Genomic DNA, 16,584 nt, shown 5'->3' with positions numbered 1-16,584 from the left:
GAAAAAAACAAGAACCAAAAAACCCAAAGATCCTAACGCGGCACTTTCCCTTTCCCGCCCCGTTCTGAGCACTGCTGGAAATATCAAGGCCAACTCCAGGGGAGGGGTTGTGTGTGCGCGCACGGGCTGTCTCGGCGCAGCAGCCCCAGCCAACACCCGCAGAGCGCATCTTGCTCCCTGCGAAAGCCCCCGTCCCCGTGCACCCCAAAGGACCGCGCGCACCCGGACTGCTGTCCGTGGTGCTGATCCCCCCAAGCGAACCTGCGCAAGGTCTGCGCCCCCAGGAGCTCTCCAGGCCAGAAGAATCTGCCTGGGCCAGGGTGCGAGACACCTCTGAGACTCCCCTCCCAATCTCACACGCCCCAACCCCATGAGTCTTTTGACACTGGGACGCTCATTCTCCAATATCAACTGATTAAAGCCTGGGTATGACAAGGAACTTCTGGAATGCCAGCCTCCCTTCCACTCCTTAAAGGGTAGCACTGATCGGTCTGGAATTTTGAGAGCATGGTCCGGGGTGGAAGTCATGCAGGAATGTTTTCTATGGCATCTTCTGCAGGTGCCATCATCCTCTGCTCCCCACTAAGCTGACGAACGAGGGGAAAGGGGGGGCTGACTAGAGAGGAGGTGGTTGTCGATTTGGTGGGACACGGGGGGGGGAATAAGAAGTGGTCACCCGTGGAGCACTTCCTCCCAGCTAATGGCCCGAGCCTTCTGCCTGTGATTAGCAATGGGACGTGGTCCAAGTCTGGGAGAAAGGGTCCAAGTAGCTTAAATGCAGCCTCAAAGTGTGTGTGACTGATATCACCACCCCTTCAGAGAACTTGTGTGGGCAAGCGACAGGGGAAGGGGCTGTCCAGGAGAGGAGATGAGTTGTGCTAGAGACGGGCATAGAGGAAGCAAGAAGCAGATGGGATCTCTAAGCAAATTCCACCCTCAATAGCATCTTGCCAGACCCTGGATGAGAAAGGGACCCTTCTTACTCCTCATTTCTCAGACAGAGAAACTGGGCTCAGCTAGATGAATAAACTTTCTAAAACTCACAGTTAGCAGAGGGGTAAACCTCAGATTCCAGGCATCTGATTCCAGAGCAGGAGCTCTTTATCGCTTCTGGGATGATCACAGACTGTTTCTACCAGAAGAAAAGTTAGGGGCCGAGGGTTTAGCTCGGTAGTTCTGCTGCCTGCCTCACAAGCACAAGGTCCTGAGTTTGATCCCCAGAATCCCTCCAAAAAAAGAAAAGTTAGAGAAAGCCACTGTCATCTACAGAGGCTTAAGGAACTGTGTTGTGTGTTTTAGGGATAAATCTTGCAACCGTTGTGCAGGGAAGGATGGAAAGTATGCTAAGGTGAGTGTTTGCACATGAATTTGGGGGACTGGTAAGGGCTGTGTGAAGATGCCAGTCTTGGGAAGGTTTGAGGCCTGGGCCTCTGTGTGTGTGGGTGTCCGTGTGTATGGACAAGCACATCTGAAAAAGATGCCCCAAAGACTAAGTGAAAACGAGAAGGGTTGAAATAGGGTCTAGTTCAGGCTGATGATCCTCCTGCCTCATCGTCTTGAATGTTGGAATTATAGGCATGTGCTGTTGTGAAAAAAGGAAAAGAACCAGAGTTCCAAGCACCATGGGACGGTTTTATTTCCGAATAAATCTGTGAGGGGCCACTCTGGCACTACAGACCAGACTAGCTAGCTCTCATACAGGGTATAAGATCTTTATAGGGTCGTGGGGATAAAAAAGGGGAGCGGTGGAAGGAAAAGGTCACCGTGGGACTTTCTATGGGAGAGTTCAGTACAGAGGAGCTGCGGCCGTGTGCCGGGACAGGGCTTGAGAACCTCCAAGCAGTTGCGTGTTGTTTGTCAAGAGCAGACCTGAAAAATGACCGGAAACTCGAGGGTGTGGCTGTGCTCACTGGGCCTTACTGACCCATGCTGAAACATCTGCAGTAGGTGCAAAAACACAGCAGAGGGAGGAAAATCAAAGTGGGCTGCGCTCAGAGGAGGATGGCGGTGGTCGGATAGGAAAACGGGCAGCTCATCTCTTCCTTAACTACTTCTTCCTGATTAGGACCCTATTGACCTGGTCTTGGGCCACACAGTCCTGCTGGTGAGAAATCTTTGAAACAGATGGATTAGGCATGGCTATAATAAGCAGGGAAGGAGAAAGAGGAGAAGATACACTACACAAAAGAAGAACCCAGGGGCCCGGGCTTTAGCGCAGTGGTTCCACCATCTGCCTCACAAGCGCAAGGACCCGAGTTCGATCCCCAGTACCAAACAAACAAACAAAAGAACCCAACATAGGATAGCGGACTTCCGCAAATCCCGTGAGCTCTGTCAGGGTCCCGAGACATTTGTTGTGCTGCCTGGAGCTCTGTGTTTATCCCCACCGCCGCAGAGCGGCAGTTACATTGTCATGATTATCTGGAGTAAAAAGCACAGTGAGTTGTGAGAAGCATGGTACAAGGCGTCCACTTGGGCAGACTTTGTGTGGGGGCGATGGCTCCTGGGCCGCTTTTATCATTGATTCCATTTGCAGGGTTACTAGGAATTCGGCAGTCTCTTAGTGAGAGTGAACAAACGGCACCAGAAGATTAAAGCACGTCTGGCCAAAGCCTGAGCCCCAGAATGAGAAGGAAGACTGCGGGAGGGGTCACATCTGGGCATTGTTCTCAAGGGACTGGAATAGCAACCCTAACCAGCTGGTTTCTGTCATCCAGGGTCAGGGATTGGAGCCCCTCTTTTACGTTGACCCTGTATTACTTTTTTTTTTTGGTTTTTTGAGACAGGGTCTCACTATGTAGTTCAGAATGCTCTGGAACTCACTGTGTAGCCCAGGCTGGTCTCGAACTCACAATGATCCTCCTACCTCAGCCTCCTGAGTGCTGGGATGACAGGGGTGTGCCACCACGCCCAGCTGACCCTGTATGACTATGATTTTGGTATGGTTTTGGTTAGACTTTTTGCTGGGTTCAAGACCAAGTTAAAGTGAGACCTGTGTTAACCAAAATTACCCTCTTGTTACCTTTCAAGGTCAACCAAGGCTCCTCAGGCCACGCTTTTGGAACCATGTGTAGTGTCTCTCCGCTCTTCAGTGCCAGCTGCCAGGGTGGGGCATGGTCTGGCCTGATCACGTGACTTCACCCGGGAAGCACGGCTGGTGACCCTCCTTTTACACACTGGACGTTGCTTGACTATTGTCCTCTGGGGTCCAATAATCTCCCTGTTCTCAAGCTTGGGGGACTCACCAAAGTTGTACCATCCTGCACACCACCAGGTCCTATTGACCTTGGAGATCCGGGGCCAAAATACTGGCTGTCCTTTTAGCCCAGCTACCTTTCTAGCTTTGGTCTCCAAACCTGAGTCATTGAGGGCCCAGGAGATCAGATATCATATCCAGATATCAAGCACCTTGAAATACACAGTATGACCGGGGCATTGTTATTTCCTTAGCAACCGTGGTTGTCTTAGAAGTCAAGTCCCTGCAGAAGGTTAACAGATAACAATGATAAAGCGTTTGTAAATGGGGAGGGGAGGAGGGGGCGAAGGGAGGGCAGGGACAAGGGGAAAAAATGAGAAACAAGACCTGTCATGTAGAGGTACAAGATCACAAAAATGAATGTAGCTGTACTGTATCCCTAAAATGTACCAATAAACTCAATAAAAAAATGATAACGCTTCACAGAAAACCTGAGATTGCATTTCAGCGTAACAATCATGATGACATCACTAAATGGCACCAAGAAACTTATGCTTGAATTTGTCATCTTTCAATAGAGCGACATCTAGCCAGGCATGGTGGTGCATGCCTGTCATCCCAGCACTCGGGAGGCTGAGGCAGGAGGATCGCTGTGAGTTCGAGACCAGCCTGGGCTACACAGTGAGTTCCAGGGCAGTCTCAACTATACATAGTGAGACCCTGTCTCAAAAACACAAAAAACAAGAACAAAAAGGAAAAAGGTACATTTATCAATTTTCACTTCCCTAGACCTAAAATTTTTATTTTCCTTTTCCAGCTGGTCTCCATGCCTGAGTTTTCAAATGTAGAAGTGAATTTGTTTGTTTAGACTCAAATGGGATTTCAGAAGCGTTTTCAGAAGAAGTGAAAACGAGGCTTTAACGAGTTTGGGTTTCCTGAGAAACCTACATGAACAGCTTTCCCTGGAAATCTAAGAACCAAAAATGAAAAAGAAAGTTTGAGCTCAAACAAAGCAGGCCCTTGAACCTTTGTGAAAAATACTGATGGCGGTTTCTTTTTTCCCCGATTAATCTGTCCCAGTCTGGCATCATTTACCGCCTTGACTTTTGCTGTCTTTAGCCCTTCCTCTTTTACAAAATAGACTGAATGAGCAATGTAGCAATGTAATTTGGACTTTTTTTTTTTGGTACCAGGGATCGAACTCGGGTCCTTGCACTTGCAAGGCAGGTGGCAGAACCACTGAGCTAAATCCCCGGCCCAGCATTATAATTTGGAACTCCCTTGTAGGGCCTTATCTCCTGGGTAGGCAGAGTAATTTTGGGCAAGAGTTGGGGAGATGCAAGCAGAGAGCAAAGAAAGCTTGGGCGGAAGGGGCCTCCTGCCACTTGCCCTTCCTCTGCAGGTAATTATCAAGGTCAAGAAGAATCTGGAAATTAAACACACCAAATTGAGGCCATTGGCTGCCATGGTCTAGCTCGTACCTGGGCCAAGCTGTGAAAGAATAAAATATGAGACATTTGGGCTAAAAATCCCCTTTTAGCCGGGTGTGGTGGCACACCCCTGTAATCCAGCACTCGGGAGGCTGAGGCAGGAGGATCACTGTGAGTTGGAGACCAACCTGGGCTACATAGTGAGTTCCAGGTCAGTCTCAACTACATAGTGAGACCGTGTCTCAAAAAACAAAACAAAACAAAACAAAACAAAATTCCCTTTTAAACTGAGGGGGGAAAGATTTTTTTAGAAGACACCCCAAAGGGATATCTGCTAGAATTTTACAAATTTGGGAGCCCATAGTAACTGATAAGAGAATGGCCTGGAGTCCATAGCCCTGTGTTGGGGGAGCCCGCAAATAGGACAAGGAACCTGGAGGTTCTCTCAAGGATATGGCCTGGCTACATCAGAGGTTCTTTCAGAGTTTGGGCAGGTGTCCCCCCTCAGACATCTGCAGAAGTCCAGGGCAGAGCCTGGCCCCGCAGGATCGACTCCCCGAGTCTGGGGTGGACCTACACTTCCGGGGTGCACCTGGGAGAAGGAAAGGCCAATCTTACCAGTCCTGCACTGGACAACGAAGGGTTTGGTGTTGAGAGGAGGGTTAGCAGGAAACAGCAAATGACCTTCCGAGGCTTGCAAGGCAAAAGAAAAAAGTGGTGGGGGAGCAGATAGGTCACAAAAGGAAGAGGTGAGGATACTGGAGTAGTCCCCTTGACTCTGCCCCACAGTGGTGCTGCATGTTAGGAAAACAGGAAATGAACCATAGGTACCAGCTCAAAAGGCAGGTTTATTTCAGAACAAACCTGAGAGGGACCACTCTGGCACTAGAGACCAGACCGGCTAGCTCTCATGCAGGCTATGGAGTCTTTATAGGGTCCTGAGGATAAAAAAGGGGAGCGGTGGAAAGAAAATGTCACCGTGGGACTCTCTATGGGAGAGTTCAGTACAAAGGAGCTGCGGCCATGTGCCGGGACAGAGCTTGAGAACGTACAAGCAGTTGCGTGTTGTCAAGAGCAGGGCTGAAAAAAGACCTGGAACTCGAGGGTGTGGCTGTGCTTCCTGGGCTCACTGACCCGTGCTGAAACATCTGCAGCACATGCAAAAACACAGCAGAGGGAGGAGAAGTGATCTCTGCTCAGACCGGGATGGGAGTGGTCAGATTCCTGCCTGTGACGCCACATCTGGTTTTCGAACATTCTCACCACCTGAAGCCATTTCCCCTCCCTAGCCACAACCTTCCATGCCAAGCAAATACCAACCTTCTGTGTCTATAGATCTACCTTCTCTGGAACTTTCATGTAAACTGATCCATAATATGTGACCTTTTGTGTCTGGTTTCTTTCACTCAGCATCACATCTTGAGGGGGCATCCATATTCTATCGGTACTTTATTCCTTTTTCACGGCTGAATAATATTCTGCTGTATAGACCTACCACATTTGTTTATCCATTCATCTGTGAAGAAACACTTGGTTTGTTTCCATCTTGAGGCTCTAATGGATAATGCTGCTGGGTGCATTCCTATACAGGTCTGTGTGTGGACATGTTTCCTGCCCCCTCTAGGAATGGAACTGGTGGATCGCCAGTAACTCCGTGTTTAATCACTTGAGAAATTCCCATGTAGCCACACATAATTTTAAATATATCTTGTGTCACTAAAGAGCTGCCATATTTATCTTTTTATTGTTTTTTTTTTTTTTTTTTTTTTTTTGAGACAGGGTCTTACTATGTAGTGGAGACTGACCTGGAACTCACTATGTAGCCCAAGCTAGTCTCGAACTCACAGGGATCCTCCTGCCTCAGCCTCCCGAGTGCTGGGATTACATGTGTGCACCACCATGCCCAGCCCATATTTATCTTTCTAAATGGCTATTGTACAATCTGCCGAGTTTAAATTCTTAAATAAATATGGGTTTAATTTGGGCTTTCCTAGTGCCAAGATGCTTTGCTAATTTGAATAACACTGCTTATTGGGTGGTGGCGCACGCCTGTGATCCCAGCACTCGGGAGGCTGAGGCAGGGAGATTGCCATGAGTCCAAGGCCAGCCTGGGCTGCATAGTGAAATGCTATCTCCCGAAACCAAAACCAGATAAATGAATGATGCTGTGGTAACTATTCCTAGGTACCGAGGCTTGTTGTCCTGTTAGATCGGGGTTCCTAGTCTCAGCGGTGTAGACAAGTGAGGCCAGATGATTCTCTGGGTAGTGCACTGTGGGTGCTTTAGCAGCACTCTTGGCTTCTGCCCTTTTCAGGCCAACTCCCTCTCACCCACATGGTGAGAACTAAGAGCGTCTCCAGCCGTGGCTAAATGTCACCCAGGGGATAAAGTGCTCCTGACTGCAAAGCGTCTCTTAGATCTTGTCCCGGGTTCAGGCCTGAGAACGAGATTCGCTGCTGAAGAGCTGAGCACTCTTTCCTCGGCTCCGTGCTGATGAATGGCCTCCCAGCCAGCGGTGGGGTCACCAGGGTCTTTGTCAGGAGGCTCAGGACAGCGGAATCAGGGACCCCCGGGAGGCAGAGGTTCCACGCTGCTGTCAAAGCTGCCCTGGGTGTGTGGGGCAGAGGATGCCTTCCTGTAGCTACCTGTGTGCCCGCAGGGGCACCGCTGGCAGCACCATCTGGGGAGGAGGGGCTGTGGCAGTGCAGGGGTGGGTCGCGGGCAAGTGAAAAGGGGGAAGGGAGGGAGGCCCGGAGGAGAGGGGGCTCTCGCCCTTGAATGCAAGGAGTGCAGGGCATGGGCGCTGGCGGGGATGGTGAATGGCCGCATCCCAGGGTCCTCGTGAGGGCTATTAATAGAGCTGCTGGAGGGAGGACGCCCTGTGCCGGGAGGGACAACGCAGGAACAGGGCCCGGTGTCCTCGAGGAAGCCCTGTGACTGTCCGGCCTTGGAAGCAGGGAGCTGCTGGCAGTCCCCCCAAGCCCCCGGCTGGCTCAGCTCCCATGACCTTCCTTCCCAGGAAGGTGGCACCTGTTAGCAGGGCCCAGTCAGTCCGCTTTGCTCTCTCGGCCTCTGGGGTGAGGGTGACTCACAAGTCTGCTGTCCTCCAGCTCTGGTAGAGGGTGCTGCTGGCCGGGTCCTGTCTCAGGCAGCTGTCACAGCCCCCCCCCACATAAATCAGACACAGGAGCTGAAATCTTGCCTTGTTTCTCTTACATGAGAAATCCAAAATATAAATAAATTAAAGAGCAAAGCAAGAGAGAGAAAACATGGAAACAGGGAGATGGAGCTCTACACACGGAAAGGGGACCGTGAGGTGGGGGAGGGAAGAAAGAGCGAAGATGAGCTTTGGGCCTGCACCCGCCTCCCGTGGTGCCTGATTCTTTTTTCTTTTTTCCTCCAAATTTCAGTTATTGAAAATGACAAAATACAGAAATACTAGATTCTGTAATCCTAGCACTTGGGAGGCTGAGGCAGGAGGATCCCTGCAAGTTCAGGGCCAGCCTGGGCTATGTACTGAGTTCAAGGTCAGCCTGAACTGCACAGCGAGACCTGCCTCAAAATCAAACAGGGCTGGGGATTTAGCTCAGCGGTTCGGTGGCCTGCCTTGCAAGCACAAGGACCCGAGTTCAATCCCCGGTACCAAAAAACAAACAAACAAACAACCCTGGGACTGTTGAGACAGCTCAGGTGAATTAAGCACCACAGGATGAAGAAGAAAACTTTGTAAAAATGTATCCCGGAAGCTAATAGTCCAAAAAGGAGCATTAAACATTCACCTTCCTCCAGAAATAATGACCTTGCCAGATAGCCCCTGACACAAACGGGGGATTTTGAATTGTAGCAGACAGACTCCTCTATTCGGTCCTGTATTTATCCACTGTTTCAGTCTTGTTTTAGGGCTCTCTTCCTTCTTATAGTACAGACCTATGGCTGGAGGCCATCAATTTCTACAGAAGGTAGAAGATTGCTTAGTGGGCTGTGGGTCTTTATTGACTCAGCTGCCACTTCCCTATTCTCTATGATCCTGGGACTAAACCCAAACTCTGGGCAGTCCCTTCGTGTTTTTGAGTTGTACTCAAACTTCTTAGCACCAAGACTTCTTTTTTGTGGGTGTGTTTTTGAGACAGGGTCTCACTATGTAGTTGAGACTGACCTGGAACTCACTGTGTAGCCCAGGCTGGTCTCAAACTCACAGCGATCCTCCTGCCTCAGCCTCCCCAGTGCTGGGATTACAGGCGTGCGCCACCATGCCTGGCTAGCACCAAGTCTTCATTAAGGCTACAAACTTTACATGTTGGTCCCACTCCACAATGACCTGAAGGCTATTTTTCAAATGGACGGAGTCAAATACTTGCACATTTCAACAGAGTATGCCTCACATTCATCTATTAAGTGAGGTTAAGAAACCATTAGCTGGTTTCCAGCCTGATTCAATACTGGTTTGAAGTTTGAATGATTTTACTGTGTAGACATTACATATTCTGTTTAACTATTAAACATGAAATCCTTCCCTGACTACGCAGACGGAAATGAAGAAAGCAGAAGCAACAGGCAAAAGAAGAAACAGTCCAATTAACAGACTTGTGATTCTCCACCATCTGTAAGAAGGGGAGGGATTTCCACAAGGGTTTCAAAATTGCCTGGAAGCTGGCTTTCCAAATATTCACCTCTACTTGGCATAAACCTTTTTTTTTTTTTCCCTACAAAAGATATCTGAGCCAGGCATGGTGGCGTACGCCTGTAATCCCAGCACTCAGGAGGCTGAGGCAGGAGGATCTCTTCGAGACCAGCCTGGGCTACATAATGAGTTCCAGGTCAGTCTCACTACATAGTGAGACCCTGTCTCAAAAACAAAAACAAGCAAACAAACAAAAACCCCAAAAGATATCTGACTCCTACAAAGGAAGAAACCCAGAAAGAAAAACTGGGGTGTTCTCCTGTCATATGATGAAAGGACCAGTATTGCACAATTACACTTGTTTAATAACTTATATTAGATGTGGTGAGGCAATAAAGAAGCTATCATTCCACTCTGTTCCACGAGACCTGGACACAAGGAAGAGCTCTTCCTGAGAGATTAAGACTTTGATCCTGGTCATTCCCAAGACATTTTGAGCCTGGGTTAAGCATCTGAAAGACAGAGAGTCCTCCTGGCTGGAGAACATTCTTCCCTAACTTGCAGGCTTACTGCACAGACAAACTGGCTATACCGTCATCTTGATGTCACTTCCCTTAGCGTCTCAGTTTATCGGTTTTTGAAATTAACACTTAAAAACAACTTGCCAGCCTGGGCACAGCCTTTCTTTTTCGAAACTCCAGATGTCATATATGCTGGGCTTGGCGACACAGCACTTTCTTAGGCTAAATTAGAGGACGCTTCGCTCACACGTGCTCTGCTGATGGGGCCCCTCACAATCTTTTTACCAGCGCTGAAAGTTAATGAAGCTGTAAACCTTACTGAAAAACCAGGCTTCCCAATTATGGAAGGGAGACCAATGAGCAACAGCAGCACAAGCCAAAAAGCCTTGAAGAAAAATCTTTTCTTTGTATTTTCTGAGACAGAGAGGACAGTCGCAATTCTATTTTAACTGACTATTTGAATAACATGGCTATTTTGAATTGACAACAGATATACAAGAAGCCAGGTGTGGTGGCACACCCCTGTAACCTCGGGAGGCTGAGGCAGGAGGATCGCTGTGAATTCGAGATCAGCCTGGGCTACATAGTGAGTTCCAGGTCAGTCTCGACTACATAGTGAGACCCTGTCTCAAAAAAACACACACAAAAATACCTCCAAAACTTTCAAGTCCTCACACTATGCAAGTAGGCTCATTACTGAACATGGGAGCCTTTTAAAATTTGACAAATTTAGAACAGAAACTGCTTTCTAGAGTTCCGGGTCTTCTTCTGTGTTGGCAGCTGTGTCCAAACTATTCAAAAGAGGTGTCCCTGTTTGTGGAGGTTCCAAGAACAGCTCAGCTCCCTGCGGGAAGGTGGTTGCAGCAGTGCAGGCTCAGTTTGGCTTTCTCCCGTGAAGATTTCAGCATTGCATGGCCGGGGATTCTGCTCGGTGCCGCTGCCGACCTCCCAAGCGCGAGGTCCTGAGTTTGACCCTTGGTACAAAAAAAGAAAAAAGAAAAACAGAAAAGATTTTAGCATTGGATGATGATGGCTTTGGCTCACTGGGCAGGAGTTCAGGGAACAGTTTCCAGAGCACAAGCCCTGTGGAAGGGCGGCACACAGGCTCAGACGTCTTCTCCGGAAAGACTCCATCAGCTCCCCGCTTCAAAGCCCGTTGTCGGCACGGTCTCGGGCAGGACGAGGCCGGGCCGACGGTCCTGTGTCTCTCAACTTCACCGTCACAGATTCTCTTGCCCTCCATCTCCAGCAGTCTCCGTTGGGCAACTTCACCCTCTGCTTCTCCAGTCGTCTGAGCCATCGCTTCACGAATGGCACCCAGCGTGCCAGGTAGAAAAAGCCCACCACCGCGTGGATTTGCTCTGCGCCGCTCTGCATCCTGAGGTGTACAAAGAACCCAGGCATCGGGACCAGTACAGAGCTGTGCCTCGGTCCGTCTTCTCCTTACTGCCTGATCATCACTCGTGGGGTTATTTATTTTTTTATTTGGGTTTTTTTGAGACAGGGTCTCACTGTGTAGTAAGACTGACCTGGAACTCACTGTGTAGCCCAGGCTGGTCTCGAACTCACAGAGATCCTCCTGCCTCAGCCTCCCGAGTGCTGGGATGACAGGCGTGCGCCACGACGCCCGGCTCTCGCTTGAGTTTCTTTTTACAGTGAATGGAAGCTGTGTGCTGTGCTCCTAACCTGAGCTGCTCAGGGCAGGCGAGCCAAGCTGTCCATGCTCCCAGGCACCCTGGGCGATTTGTTAGTGCCGCAAAAGAGCAAACAAGGGGGAAGGGAGGTTCACAGATCATCAGAAAATGAACCCGAGGCCCAGGCAGGTGAGGCATTTGTCCTAGGCTCCCTCCCTCCCTCCCTTCTTCCTTCTTTTCCTCCTTCCTTCATTCCTGCTCTCCTGCCCACCTCCTCATGTTCACAGAGACCCCCAGAGCCTCCTGAGAGCCCGGAAAACCCAGTAAGGTGCCTGTACTTTCTAGTCACCAGCAGGCGCTATCTCACTTCCCGAAAGGACCCGAGTGAGCAAAGCCTGAGGCGGAACCAGGGCCGGGACTTGTGGCTCTGAGCCTGGTTTCCCGGGTGCCTTCCCCAGAGCCGTCCCCCCACCCCACAGGTCAGCTCCGCTGGTGCTGTCACCCACTGCCCTCTCCCTGAGGAAGATGGCCCTGAGCCCACAGTGCAGCAGCGCAGCGCCCTTTGGTGACCTCTGCCGTCCAGGGCCCGTGGGGGACACCCCACCCCCTGCGTGGCCCTTCGCCCCTTCCAGAGACTCAGGAAGTGTTGCTGGGCCAGGGCCTGGGCCTTTCCTGAAACTTCCACCAGTGCCGACACAGGTGGGGCGTGAGTGCCCTCTGTCCAGATGGGAGCTGCAGAAGGTGGGGAAGGCAGGGGTGTTCCCGGTGTGGGGAAGCCTGGCCCGCCCTTGGGCCAGAAGGAGCCCAGGGAGGCAACTGATCCTTTTCCATGGCCTGCAACCATTGTCCTGGGCAACTGCTAGGCACAGGGCGCAGAGGAGAGCAGGGGGGGGCCACTCAATGCGATGGCCTGGCAGGTTCTCTCCAAGGTGGGGACATTTACACTGAGACCCGAAGGATGAAAGGGAACCAGAACTTCAGGGAAGAACATTCCAGGCAGCAGGAGCAACCAGAGCAAGGCTTGCGGGGAGCAGGGCTGGATGGGATGAGCAGGAAAGGTTCAGGAAACTGCAGGAGCCTGGGGCTGGAGCAGGGACGAGAGGCGGACTAATGCGTGGCCCCTAGGACGTCCACATGAAAAGTTTTTGCAGGATCTCGAGTCAGACAGAGGGCCCTGGGTGGTGCAGCTGGGCTCTAGAGGGATTGCAGTGTTTTTTGCTTTTTGGTTTTGTGGGACTAGGAATTGAATCCAGGGCCTTTGCCCTGAGCTACATCCCCTCCCTGCTTACTTTTTATGTTGAGACAGAATCTCACTAAGTACCTCAGTAGCCCAGGCTGGGCTGCAATTTATAATCCTCCTGCCTAAGCCTCCCAGAGGGCCATGATTACAGGTGTGCCCCACTGTATGAGGTTCACAAGTGTTCAGATGCTAGGGAGATAGAGGGAGCCATCACTGTGATACAGGGCATCAAGGAATCCAAATAAGCAAATTAATCCACACAAGGGAAATATTATAACTCCCAACCTGCTACATATCTGAAACTCGAGTTTTGTGTCCTCTGAATTTCTTTTTTTTTTTCTTTTTGGTACCAGAGAGCAAACTCAGGACCTTGTGCTTTCAGGCAGGCACGTTGCCAGTGAGCTACACTCTTGGCTCCATTCCTGTCTTCTAAAATCAAAGAATGAATTCTAGGAACAACAGAGGTTAAGAGCGGGAAATATTCAGGGAGAGAAAGATGGCTTCTAAGAAAGACAGAAGGGGGGCTGGAAAGGGGGCTGCTCATCTACTTTTTCGTTTTGTTTTTTTTGAGACAGGGTCTCACTATGGAGTTGAGACTGACCTGGAACTCACTATGTAGCCCAGGCTGGTTTCGAACTCGCAGCGATCCTCCTGCCTCAGCCTCCCGAGTGCTGGGATTACAGGTGTGCACCATCACAACCGGCTTCTCAAAGGTATTTTACCAAGCAAAGCCACAAGGTGAGGCGGGTACAAAATGTGGCAAAATGGTAAGATCCAATGGAAAACCACAAGGTGGGTGTGAGGTGGGACAGAACCATGATCAACCAATAAGACTACAATATAGTTACCCGGGTAATACTGATTGAATGGAAATTAAATGGGAAAGCTAGTAACATAGCAAGATTGATGTCTATTTAGGGTGCCAGGGGCCAGGGATTTAGCTCAGTGGTTTCTCTGCCTGCTTCGCAAGAATTGCAAGGCCCCTGGTACCAAAAAAAAGAAAGAGAATATCAATTACTGCTGTTCATCCTCAGGGGAAGTAGGTGGGTGTAGTAGCTTCTCTCTATAACATTATGTTATGGGGTTTTTTTGTACTGTGGATCGAGCTCAGGACCTTTCGCTTGCAAGGCAAGCAGCGGCACCACTGAGCTAAATCCCCTGCCCTTTTTTTTTTTTTTTTTTTCCTTCGGTACTGGGGATCAAACTCGGATTCTTGTGTTTGTGAGGCAGGCGGTGGAACCACTGAGCTAAATCCCCAGCCCCCTGCCCTCTTTTTACAAGGCTAACCTTCAGTGAATGTGCCTTAATTGTTTTCTATGCAGAGGGCCCATCCTTGTCTAACTGCCTTATAAACATCTTCTTGCACCCTCAGTTCCTTCCCTCAGACCCATCGATTCCCGCTGTGCATTGGCCTCGTGGGAGGCCCCAACTCTGGAGCAGTGGTGTCTCTGCCACCCCTGGCTTGCTCTGTGGCCTCGGGCCAACAGGACAAGCCCTCTGTTTGCTCGGTAGGAGAATCTGGGTAGAGTGGTTTGGGGAAGGGCTGGGACCAAGAGTGTCCACGCAAACCCACAACCACAGAGGCAAAGCACAGGAGCGGATTTCCCAAATTCCGAGGTGATGGAGAGGATTGAATGAAATCGCGGTTGGGAGTGGTGCTGCACGCTTGTAATCCCAGGATTCAGGAGCCTGAGGCAGGAGGATCACTGAGAGTTCCGGGACAGCCTGGACTCCATAGAGACAATTGTCTCCAAAAAAGAAAGAAAAGAAAACAAACAAAAATTGTGCCTGGGAAGCACTTGGCACCTAGCAAGTGTTCCCAGACCAGCTCGGCATTTGTCATTGTTGGCTCAAGATGGCACGAAACCTGTAAAACAAGAGGGAGGCTCCCCGGGCCACGCTGCCAGCTCATCCTGGATTTTGCTAACAGAGGCCCAGGCTAGTGAGGAGGTCTCAGTTTCCAGGGCTGGGGACCTAGATTTGGGTCACAGGAGGCCTTGCTGCGCCTGGCCATGCCTGGGTCCGCCTGGGCTCGCCCTTTCCCCCCCCCGCCGTCCTCTACCACCATGGGCTCTGAAAGCCGCCTCTCCCAGAAGCGTGGGTCTGGCCACACAGCCCAGCACGGCCCCATACATGGCTGGGCCCGCGCTCTCCCATGGGGTCATGGGGATGCAGGGGTTTCACCTCCAAGGAAGAGGCAGGGACACAAGAGACAATGGGGAGCTATTTCGAGAAGGTGTCGAAGGCCGGGATGCTAAAATTAGAGCCTCGGTTCCTAAAAAGACACCGGCGCCAATCGAGGCCTCGGAGAGGAGCCCTTCAGCGTGGAATGTGAGCGCAGGACGCTCCGGCGGTCCTGGGCTATGAGGTCAGCCTGCCGGCCCCTGGGCCACCCGACGGCCGCGGTCACCTCTCCCCGGCCACCCCGCCTGCAGAGCTCCACACCGAGCCAGCGCCAAGGCCGGGCCAGCGCCACCCATCCGCGGCGCCACTGCCCCTCCAGCCTTGGCCTTTCCTTTTTTGACTGTGCCCGGGTGCTGCGCTCTTTCCCGTACGACGGAAGGGAGGGTGCCCGGAAGGGCGGCACCGGGAGGCCTTGTGCCAGCTGAGTGATGAGCTGTGAGGGCCTGGGCCTCGGTGCCACCTGCAGGGTCGGGAAGCTGACACATCCGACTTCCGGGAGAGCCACTGATGGCTCCTACCGGCCCTCCAGGCCCGCATCACCGGCCGCGCCTCTCACCCCAAGGCTTGTGCCAGGGGACAGAGGGTGGAGCACGGGACCTTGCCACTGAATCCTGTTTGAACCTCAGCGCAGGAGACCCCACAATGTCCAGTCCCACCCACCTGGAGACCCACACCCAGACCTGCGGTCACTCTCCCATCCCCAGCCCACCAAGTCCTTCTGACGGGGCCTGGACACAGCTTTCCCTCTCTGTGTCCCCCAGGTGAGCCCCCGTTACCTCCTCAGAAAGGCCTGCCCAGCCCTGCACCAGCTCAGGCTCCTTCCTGTCTCTCTGCGACCCTCTCTCCGCTTTGGTACCTGCTGTGGGCTTGGGTTCCCCATTAGAACCTCAATTCTACCACGTAAATTACCTGCTGTGGCACCCTGTGCCATCTCCAGAGTGTGGCAGTCAGGAGCTGCTCAAAAACCTGAGCCAAAGCTGAGTGTGGTGGCACAAGCCTGTCATCCCAGCGCTAGGAAGGCTGAGGCAGGAGGGTGGCCTGGAGTTCAAGGCCAGCCTGAACCATGTACATAGCAAGGCCCTGTCTCAGAAACAAAAACAAAAAAGACCCAAAACAACAAAAAATCTGAGGTGAGATAAAATTCAAGAGGGCAGTGACATAACTGTTCTTGGCCCAGAAGTCTAGCAAAAAATCTTATTGGGCTCGAGAGGCCGGGAGGATGCTGCGGCAGGGCTCAGCTGGTAACAGGGTCTGTGGGCTCCCACAGGGTTGCACTTGGCTCCAGGGCCCGTGTGGGAGGGGCCAGCAGAGGCGGGAGCCCTTGGACAAGGAGGGGCCTGCGCCCCCACAGCCGGCACCCCATTCTCCCGGAGCCCAGGCTGTCTCCCCAGGGGCCTGTTGTTGCACACACATACACACACACACACACACACACACACACACACCCCACCCCGCATGGCGCACTCAGGAGCAGCCATGTTTGGACTGGAGCTGCGACACTGGGTGGGGCTGGGACCCTCTCCCGGCTCCCTGGAAGACAGGCTAGGACCTTTGTGGGATGTGTCCATAGCTTCATTTTTTCCCCTTCTTTTTTTCCCTTGTGATATGGGAACTGAACCCAGTGGGCTTCACATTGAGCTACATCCCGAGCCCATTTTTGTATTTTCATTTGAGATAGGGTCTTGCCACATGATGGGAAAGAGAGAGAGAGAGAGAGAGAGAGAGAGAGAGAGAGAGAGAGAGAGAGAGAAACACCAA

Source organism: Fukomys damarensis, unplaced genomic scaffold, assembly GCF_012274545.1.
Source record: "Fukomys damarensis isolate Sample0158 unplaced genomic scaffold, DMR_v1.0_HiC HiC_scaffold_23, whole genome shotgun sequence".
NCBI classification, from domain to species: domain Eukaryota; kingdom Metazoa; phylum Chordata; class Mammalia; order Rodentia; family Bathyergidae; genus Fukomys; species Fukomys damarensis.
Note: the sequence above shows the minus strand (reverse complement) of the source record.